Source organism: Ovis canadensis, chromosome 18, assembly GCF_042477335.2.
Source record: "Ovis canadensis isolate MfBH-ARS-UI-01 breed Bighorn chromosome 18, ARS-UI_OviCan_v2, whole genome shotgun sequence".
NCBI classification, from domain to species: domain Eukaryota; kingdom Metazoa; phylum Chordata; class Mammalia; order Artiodactyla; family Bovidae; genus Ovis; species Ovis canadensis.
In genome coordinates, this window is record NC_091262.1 from 78,602,493 (window position 1) to 78,612,265 (window position 9,773).

Genomic DNA, 9,773 nt, shown 5'->3' on the forward strand with positions numbered 1-9,773 from the left:
TTTTGCACTCAATTACAGTGACTTGTGATTAAAGCGATGCATGGATACTTTAATACTTCCCACATGTACTGAATTTTGAAAGAGTAGGTAGCAGGCACCCCGAGTTAAGGAACTACCTCAGAGGACCCTGCGCCGGGCCCGCTGGTAACAGGATTTTGGTCTTAGCCCCCCAGCAAACGCGTGACTGAAGCACTTGTGCCCGGCCTGTGTGTGTGGTCTCAAGGTAAGGTGTCACCTGGCAGGGGGCGCAAGCAGAGGGGAGACCAGGCATTGCCACTGCTCAGGCCGCCTTCAGGGCAGCTCCTGCAGGTCCTCCCTGGTCTCACAGGAAACGCTAAGGCTTTTGGCTGTTTGGTTGGAGAGCCTTGGTCCCTCCATCTAGTGGGCTCTGCCAGCGTCAGCACATTGTAGCAGTTGAACGCCAGCTGCTTCCTTCCTTCCGTGCTTCTGAATGGATAGTGAGTGCAGATTGGCAAGGTGATTTGGTTATTAAGAAAACTGTACTCAGTGAGTACTTGACCTCTCATGTTGTGACCTCTTAAATGTACAATTATAATTTTGGAATTTACTTAGAGTCAAATATCAGACTCATGAGACTATTTTATAAACTGCCATGATACAGCAATCCCATTTATTCAAAATGCAAACATCCTGTATGTCTTTGTGCTGTATGCTTGACTCTGCAGAGTAATTGACAGACTAGCTAATACCGGTGATTCAGGTACAAGACATCCAGGACACCATCAGGTCCAGAACACAGCCCTGTCTCTCTCAGCTTCTCCATCGGTCCTGTCCAGGAGGATTGGCGATCTAATGACAGGGACCCTGTGGCCCTCCGGAATTTTGAAGTGCCTTCTGAACCGTAAATGAAAAATTTAACTTGAGACACTTTTTTTTTTTTTTTTTGTTCAGAATCTGTTATCCATTGAGTAGTTTGATGGAACTGAGTTAATCAGAAGACCCAGCTGTTCTCTGGATAAGCCAGGCTTTGCTGTATCTGGCGGTCAGGAGAGAGGTAAGCCTGCGGTGGATGTCCCTGCAAAGCTGAGCGCCCCAGCGCGAACCTGTGCTGCTTTGCCTAGGCCTGGGGCAGAGGCCTCCACCGCTGCCCGCGACTCAGTGCCCGTGCGTCCCTCCCCACCATCGGGTCAGCAGCCCCCCGAGGGGCTGTGTTAGGGGTCACGCCCTCACCCAGCGCTGTGCCACACTGGAGCCTGGTCTTGGCGTCATCCTCAGGACTCCTGCCCAAGGGCCCGCGGCGAGACAAGACTTAGGCCGTGGGGAAATCTCCCAGCGGCCCCAAGAGCCGTGCCGTGACCCTGAGTTGGAGGGAGGTTCTTCCTCTGTGCCTTGACCCCTTGGGGATGCCTTCCGTCATCTCTTCTGTCCCTTTCTGTCTCTGAGTGGAATAGCCATTGCTCCCGTTAACTCTTCCCTGTTTTCACGTGTTTTTCTCTCAAGATGCAGAGTTAATTTCTGAAAGGAATTTCACTGGGCGTTTAAAGAAAGTTTAACGCCCAAGTTCCTCCTTGACATAGCACTCTCAATTTAAAACTGTAGTGTAGGACCCGAGTGAGTGACAGCTTATAGAGGTAGTTCTCATTGGGTATAACTCAACACCCATTCTGCTTGTGGTTAGAATTTATAGTTTTGCTAAAGATGTAATTTACTGGAATTTGAAATGGTGTTCTAACAGTCGATTGTCTTGATTAATCTGATTTATAAGTAATTCTGATACATATTTTCTTACATCTGAGCTGAAATAAATGCATGTTTCTAGCATATGTAATATAAAAACTTCAGAGGGTAAGTTTACATTTAACAAGATGTTGTTTTCTATTTTTGGATTTCTTATATTATTTTCCCCCCTTTTTTGGTGGTGGGGGTTTAGGGGGAAGCATAGTATTTGTATGAAGAACTGTCGCCCCAGAGTGACCTCTATTTTCCAAGGTGACCTTGAGCTCACTGTTGGTCTCATAGGTGTTTGTGTGCTGTACCTAGATTCAAGGCCTGTGGATTTGAGGAAAATTGAGATTTTTTTTTTAAATTTGGTTATCATGTACATTCTTTTAAATGTCGATTATTTTGTTAAACTTGAGTAAAAAGAAAACCATTGGGATGCTCCGCTGGAGGTCTGCGGATATTGCGGAGTGGATGTTGCCGAGTTCTAGTTGGTTTCTCCTTAGTAGAGGAGAGTCCGTCCTTCAGCAAGAGGCCTCGAGAGACCGAGGCCGTTGAAGCGCTGTCGATAGGTTTACTCCGGCCCGCTCGCCCTTAGCCAGACTTAGCTACTGTACCTTTGCCCCAGGATGTGTGTCAGCGACGCAGGAAGATCTGGCCCTCTCCGGTTTTGAGTTGGAAACCTGGTGATCCACCCCAGGACAGCTACAGGCAGAGAACGAGGATCGCTCCCTGTACCTTGTTTCCTCTTATCTCGGGGTCAGCATGCTTAGCAAGGCCACATTATTGGTCCTCAGTTCCATCTTCTTGACATCTGACCACCGCAGAAACAAGGATCCCAGAAGTCAGCGGTGGTGAGGGCCGAGAGGGCTCCCCGGGGCCCCCTCGGTGCCTGCAAGGCCTCTTGTCCACTGCGCGAGCCCGTCTCTGGGCGGCCTTCGCCTAGCTTCCCTGGTGCCTGTCGGACCGCAGAGCCCTTTGTCCGGCTCCCCTTGGCCTCGGTGCCCCGTTGCAGCACCTGTCAGAGCTCAGGACCACGGGGGTGCGCTCCTTTGACCCCAGGAGGTCACGGAGGAGGCTCAACCCCGGAGCTGTGCTTCCTCGCGGCCGAGGTCACGCGCTCCACGGTCTGCTCTTCCGCTTTCCAGAACGTGCCCAGGGAAACCTTCGCGCCTGCATAGAAGCATTCGACTGCATGGCTGGCTAGGTCTGCACCCTAGCTTCCCGACCTTGATGCACCTTCATTTGTTAACTGCTTGGACCATGTGGACTGTGCTTAGGTTCCTGGGTTGCCTGAAGGCCGAGTCAGTGCGGGGCCCTTAAGAGCGTAGGCAGCAGGCAGGAGGGGCGGGCCCTTCACGAGTGGGCGTGTTCCGCGGAAGGCCTAGTACCCCCCGGAGTGCGAGAGGATGTTTGATGGAGACCTGAAGGGAGGGGCGGGCAGCGTACCATGCACACACTTGATCCGCCCCTCTCCAACCAGAAGGGAATGTTGAAGTAGAACCTGGGCGTTAGGTCAGGCGGCAAGCCAAACTCTCCAGACTTGTCGCCCTGGCCCTCGTGTCTTTAGCCCGCATTCGGGGAGTCTGCAGGGAGGTGAGTGGTGGCGTCACATCCATCTAAAGCAAGATGATTGATTTCCCGCAAAATGTCAAGTTTGATCAGATTGATTGCTTTTCATTCATTAAAGACCGAAGGAGCACTGGGATGTCACAGGAAGGGGCCGGCTGCTGTGCTATATTCTGACTGCTGATCTGTCTGGGGGCTTGCTCACTGTCTGCATACAGTATGGAGGTGGAAAGGGCATCAGTACCAAACAGCTTTTTTCTATAACATCCATAACTGATATGAGGCTCTGTTATCTACAGATGGTGATGGGTCAAGCTATCTTCATAAAACAAGTCTGTTTTTATTCAGTTTCCGGTAACTTCTGTGGGCCCTAGCTCAAGGACTTGGCATTGCGTCTCATGTACATCCTTTTCTTAAATGTTGTTTGCCATTTCTGGAATTGTCCTTGGTTTTTCCTTAGCTCATAGGTCATAGATGCAGAAATATTATAGTATTTAAGGCATCCGCATCAAGCATCAGATGGCTTTGCATCCAGAAAAACATTTAATGATAACTCAGTTTGAAGCACCAAGCATGTGTAACATGGCTCTATAAAATATAATAAACGCATAATGTTGTTAAGCTTTTCAATGCCTGTGTTTCTTGTTTGTTCCTGGATCTCTAAGCCGTCTGTTGCTGAGTTTCATTACACAGTACAAGTGGCTGTAAGGTCCCGTCTTAACCATTGGACCACCAGGGAAGCCCCCTCACCCACTTTTTAGAAAGCACATCCAAATGAAATTTGCATGACCTTCACTGTTAGTTCTGGAAGCTCCCTGCCAAAAAAAAACAAAAAACAAAAAAAACCCCACCTTATTCCTAACTGGGATAGACTCTAAGGCTTGGTAAACAGAGAGAGCTTGATAGGCTTTAGGGGCAGGGGAACAAAATACTCAGCCCTACCCTCGTCCAGCTAGGGTCCTGTTGACTGCTGGACTGCAGATCAGGGTTTATTGTTACCCCTTAATTCACATGACTTTGCCTCCTCTTTGGAGGGGGAGAGTCCAGGCCCGCATGAGGCGCAGAACTGCCAAGGGAAGGTCTGAGTCCAGCTGTTTTGAGGAGCAGCCATGTGAAAGTGTGTGCATCTTCAGGTTTGAGGTAGGAAAGACCTGGGGGTGCTGGGGCTTTGGAGCTGCTTCCTGTGCGTCCGTCCTTTGCTTGGGCCCATACCTCCACCCGGCTGTAATAACACTGAGGGCTGGGCTCAGGACCACACCCGGCACTGTGAACACCTTTTCAGTCAATTCCTCCAGACTGCCCTTGGAGGGATTCCGTAGATCACTCGTGCTGTGGATGAGGGCCACTGGCGAGGTCAGTGACTCAGGCTGCCTGACTTCCACCGCACTCTACTTGCCACAGTTCATCTTCACCCACCTCTCAAAAGAATCCCTGGTCCCTGTCTGCGGTGGGACGCCACGGCCTCCTGGCTTCCAGCTCATCAGCCTCTCTGGCTCTAGAGCAGATCCTGGTCTTGGGTCTGGCTCACTGCCAGCGGTTTCAGCTCCTAGGTCTGGCCCCTGCCGCTCCCCTCTGGCCTGCTGTGGGCAACTATGCCAGTCTCCAGGGTGGGGGTTGCCACCTCACCAGAAGCTACTGGGACTCCCTGTTCCTACCCAATCCGATAAAATCCTAAGCCCCAGCCTCGACCTACTTTTCCACCCTCTCCTCCCCTCCCTCTTGGAGTTTCTCGTTTCCAAAGCTTCCCTGTCGAATTGGCAGGTTTACTCACTCAGCCACTGAACACCGTGGTGGGTCAGGTGCTGACTGCAGGGCACTAACGGGACTTGGATTACATCTGGTAGAGGAAAGGGCAGGAGAGAGAGCTGGGACGTACTGTGAAAAGAGGAAGGGGCCGGGAGGGAACGCAGCCTCAGAGCAGGCCCCCGAGGAATGGCCTGCCATCTGGTCCAACATCGCCACTTCCATCACCTCCCGCCCTGCGGTGTAGCGAGCATCCCAGGAGCTGGTGGCCAGAGCCTGTCTGCTGCAGTTCAGCTCACTGACTAACCGCACCTCCTGGCTCTGCTCTGGCAGAGCTCGGCTCTGGGCCCACATCCCACGCAGGCTTCGCTCAGTTCTACGTCTCCGCCTGGGAGCATCCCAGCCGCGGGCGGTAGGGGGTGGGGGGCACTGCCCTCGTCACTCCAGCGGGCAGGGTTGGGCTGAGTGCGTGCAGATGCGCGGCGTCGAGATGCTGGGACCCTCGAAAACCAACCGCCCCGTGGAGATGCAGGGTGGTTTCCGGGGCTCAATCACGGTGGAGCAAGTTAGGGCCCCTCCGCCTCAGGGCAGGCGCTGGCCCTCCGGGGCCGGCCTGCGGACCCCACGAAGTCCAGGGTGAGGGGTGTGGGTGCTCACCCTTTCTCCAGCGGTCCCGCCGGCGGCCGATCCCCCGGCCTGCAGGAGGACCCCTGCCTGGCGCAAGGGGAGGGCAGCCTGGTTGCACAGGCCTGGGCATTCTGCCTAACCAAGGGCACATGACCTTGGCCCTGGGAGCCTCCTTGTCCTCAGCGGAAGATGGGGGACCTCTCCGCCAGGAGGAGGGCCGGAAGTCAACCTCGGGGAATTTAGGAGGAAGAGACAGAATTTAGGAAGAAGAGACCCTTGCCAATGGGGGGCCAAAGGCGGGGCTGGGGCTGCTGGACTGTCCCCCAGGAGGACACCCCATGTAGGGCTGCCTGGGTTGGAGGGGAGCATAGGCATGCAGGAGGGGCCATCTGATCAAGGCCTGGGGCTGCCCCCAGATCAGGGATGGGGGACACCTGCCCATGGAGTGCAGCAGGGGGAGCAGCGGCCCCAGGAAGCCAGATCACCCTGGATGAGGTCAGGACCTGGTACTGTGAGGGTGGGAGAGGAGGAGGCTTCAGTGAGGGGGGCGGAGAAAGCCCCAGGCCAGGGGGTGGGCTGCTCATCCCTTCCCGAGCCCCGCTCTGCGGCAGTCACCCGCCTCGAGTGCCGGAGACTTCAGCGTCTGCCCCGGGATGCTCTGTCTGTCGCCATCTGGCCTGCCTGTGCCTTGCCTGCTCCCTCCTGATGACCCCACCCCTGCCCGTGGCTGCCCCCCAGTGGCTTTGTCTTCACGGACACCTGCCCCCTCCGGGCTGTCCCCTGGGGGTCCTGCTCTGTGATGGTCACTTCCTCAGCCTGCAGGCTCCCAGCAGATCACCCATCACCACCAGCCTCTCAGCCCCATGTCTGAGCTTCATTATCTCCTGCATCATCTAGAAAAACCCAACCTGGTGTGTATATGTGTGGGGGCTGGGGGTGGGGAGAGGGTAGGTTCCAGGGTCTGAGCGAGGGTCTGCCTAGGCTCCATTCCCAACGGCCTTCAGGGCTATGCCCTGATCACGGACACTATGACCGGGGACACAGGTGGGTGTTAGGAGGTCCAGGCCTGGGCGCCCCTGCAGGGCAGAACTTGAGGCCAAGGCTGACACAGAGTGAAGCTGGCCCTGTCCCGGGCGCCTCTGTGGCTTGAACTCCACTCCAGCCACGGAACCGAGGAGTTGGCCATCAGAGGCCAGGGCACAGCCCGGGCTGCTCCTGGCTCCTGTGAAGCTCCCGCCGGTGGGTGGAGGCTGGCCCGGACAGGGGCAGGGACGCAGTGGGGGCTGTGGACCTGTAGGGCCTTGGGGCTCTGGCCCCGCACCCCCTGGTGTCCTGACTCTAGACAGGCCCCCCATATGGTGTCCTCTGTTGCAAAATGAGGGCACCAGTGCCAACTTCCAAGAGCTGTTAGGAGCATTAAAGGGGGTGTGTGTGCCAAGGGCTGACCTAGTGTCCCTGCAGTCACAAGAACCCACCCATAAGGGCCGTGAGGGCCCCAGCTAGCTCTGTGTGGGACAAGGGGCTTTTGCCTATGTTGTTCAGTTGCTCAGTCGTGTCCAACTCTTTGGGACCCCATGGACTGCAGCACGCCAGGCCTCCCTGTCCATCACCAACTCTCTGAGCTTGCTCAAACTCATGTCCATTGAGTCGAGGATGCCACCCAACCATCTCATCCTCTGTCGTCCCCCTCTCCTCCTGCCCTCAATCTTTCCCAGCATCAGAGTCTTTTCAAATGAGTCAGCTCTTCACATCAGGTAGCCACAGTATTGGGAGTTTCAGCTTCAACATCAGTCCTTCCAGTGAACACCCAGGACTGATCTCCTTGCAGTCCAAAGGACTCTCAAGAGTCTTCTCCAACACCACAGTTCAAAAGCTTCAACTCTTCGGGGCTCAGCCTTCTTTATAGTCCAACTCTCACATCCACACATGACTACTGGAAAAACCATAGCTTTGACTAGACAGACCTTTGTTGTAGCTGAAGAATAAAGTAAGGAATGGTCACCGGATGAAATGCCATGCAGCTGTTAACAAAAACGTGGCCAGCTGGAACACACTGATAAGGAAAGATGTCTGTTGTGGGTTGAATTGAGTCCCCAGGAAAGACACAGTGAGCTCCTCACCCCCGGTGCCTGTGAATGTGACCTTATTTGACAATGGTCTTTGCAGGTGTTATTAGTTAGGTCATCCTGGAGTAGGTGGGTCCTTAAGCCAACGCTTGATGTCCTCCTGAAAAGAGGACAGGGAAATTCTCTGGAAGTCCACTGGTTAAGATTTCAGGCTTTCACTGCTGGGGTGCCCAGGTTCAATCCCTGTCAGGGAACTAAGATTCTGCAAGCCAGGTGATGCAGGCAAAAAAGCAACAAAAAAGACAACAGACCCACAGGGGAAAAGGCGACTTGAGGATGGAGGCGGAGACTGCAGCAACATACCTACAAGCCAAGGACTGCCGGCCACCAGGTGCTGGAAGAGGCCAGGAGAGATTCCCGCTCAGGCCCTCCAGAAACAGCCAACACTGCTGACGCCTGAATTTCACACTTCTGGCCTCCAGAAGCTAAGAGAATAAATGCCCGTTGTTTTAGCCACGTGGTCTGTGGGCCATTGTTACGGCAGCCATGGAAACTGCTACAATCTCCAGTCTCCAAGATAACTGCTGGCTGAAGACGGTGAAGAACGGAACCGTCAGGACCTGGGCCAGGCTTTGCCCCAGGAGAGAGGATGTTCCCGCGTGCTGGGACTTGCCTGAAATGCCCTGGGAGAGACGAACAGCCAGGAAGAGGCAGGAGCCAGGTCTTCCTCCTCACTGCAGAGCCTGGGATCCGCTTGCATTTTTTACTTTTTACCACGTTAGTAAGGAAATAAATAAAATTCAGATCAGGGAGAAAACAAAATGTCAAAAGACCGGTGTAAACCCAACACCTCTCCTAAACCCTCCTCTCGCCTGACTTGCTGTTTAATCATCGGCAGCAAGGGTGGAGAAGGCAATGGCACCCCACTCCAGTACTGGAAAAACCCATGGATGGAGGAATCTGGTAGGCTGCGGTCCATGAGGTCACTAAAAGTCGGACACGGCTGAGTGACTTCACTTTCACTTCTCACTTTCATCCATTGGAGAAGGAAATGGCAACCCACTCCAGTGTTCTTGCTTGGAGAATCCCAAAGATGGGGGAGGCTGGTGGGCTGCCGTCGACGGGGTCGCACAGAGTTGGACACGACTGAAGCGACTTAGCAGTAGCAGCAGCAGCAAGAGTGGGAGCGAGGACCCTGCCTTTAGCCTCTGCCTGGTCTCTTTCAGAGGAAAGAAAAATGAGAGGCAGCAGGACCTCACTGGGGAAGGAGCCGCTGCTGAGGACTGAGGCGTGGGGGCCCTCCTGGGTTAACCTGTCTGAGGACACCCGGCTTGGGGTCATCAGCCAGCTCCTCCCTGCCCTCCTGTCCTGGGACTGCAGACGAGCCTGATGTCACAGGCTGGTATGGGGGATTGGCGGGGTGTAAGGGCAAAGGAGCCCTGGAGCGCTCCTGGGGGTAAGCTGGGCCTCTCTCTCCAGATCGCTTCTCTCCTCTGCTGGGGGGCAGAGGTTTTTGGCTCAGCGGTTGGAAGGAGTCTCCAGGCTCAGAGCTGTGGAGACCCAGGGTGGCCCAGATTGAATCTGGGAGGCTGAGCAAAGGTGGGCGTGGGTGGACAGGAAGACACCCCTCTGGCAAGCGAGGCCTCCTTCAGGAAGCCCTCAGGGATCCTTAGGTTAGTCTAGGTCCAAGCTTAGAAGGACAAGTCCATCCTCCCCGCTGAGCTCTGCTCCACCCTTCTCTCCTCCGGATTCTGGCCCCTCAGCTAGGGTACCTGGAGCCCTCCCACCTCAGTCCTTCCAGAGAGCTCAAGGCACACAGCTCCTGCCCTGCCTCCCCTCCCTGGGTCACAACAGACACGGAGACGCACTCACTGCCTGGCTGAGGCTGCACCCAGCCCCTCACGCCTTCACTCAGTCCGCCCCTCACGCCTCCGTTAGCCCCATTTTGTAGATGAGGAAACTGAGGGTCTGGAGGTGCCCTGTCGCTGGCCCAGGTCAGGCCAACCACCAAACTGGCCTCTCTGACTCCAGTGAGGGGGTGGGGGTGAACCCCCTTCTTCTGTGATACACAAATGAAACCTCACTCTC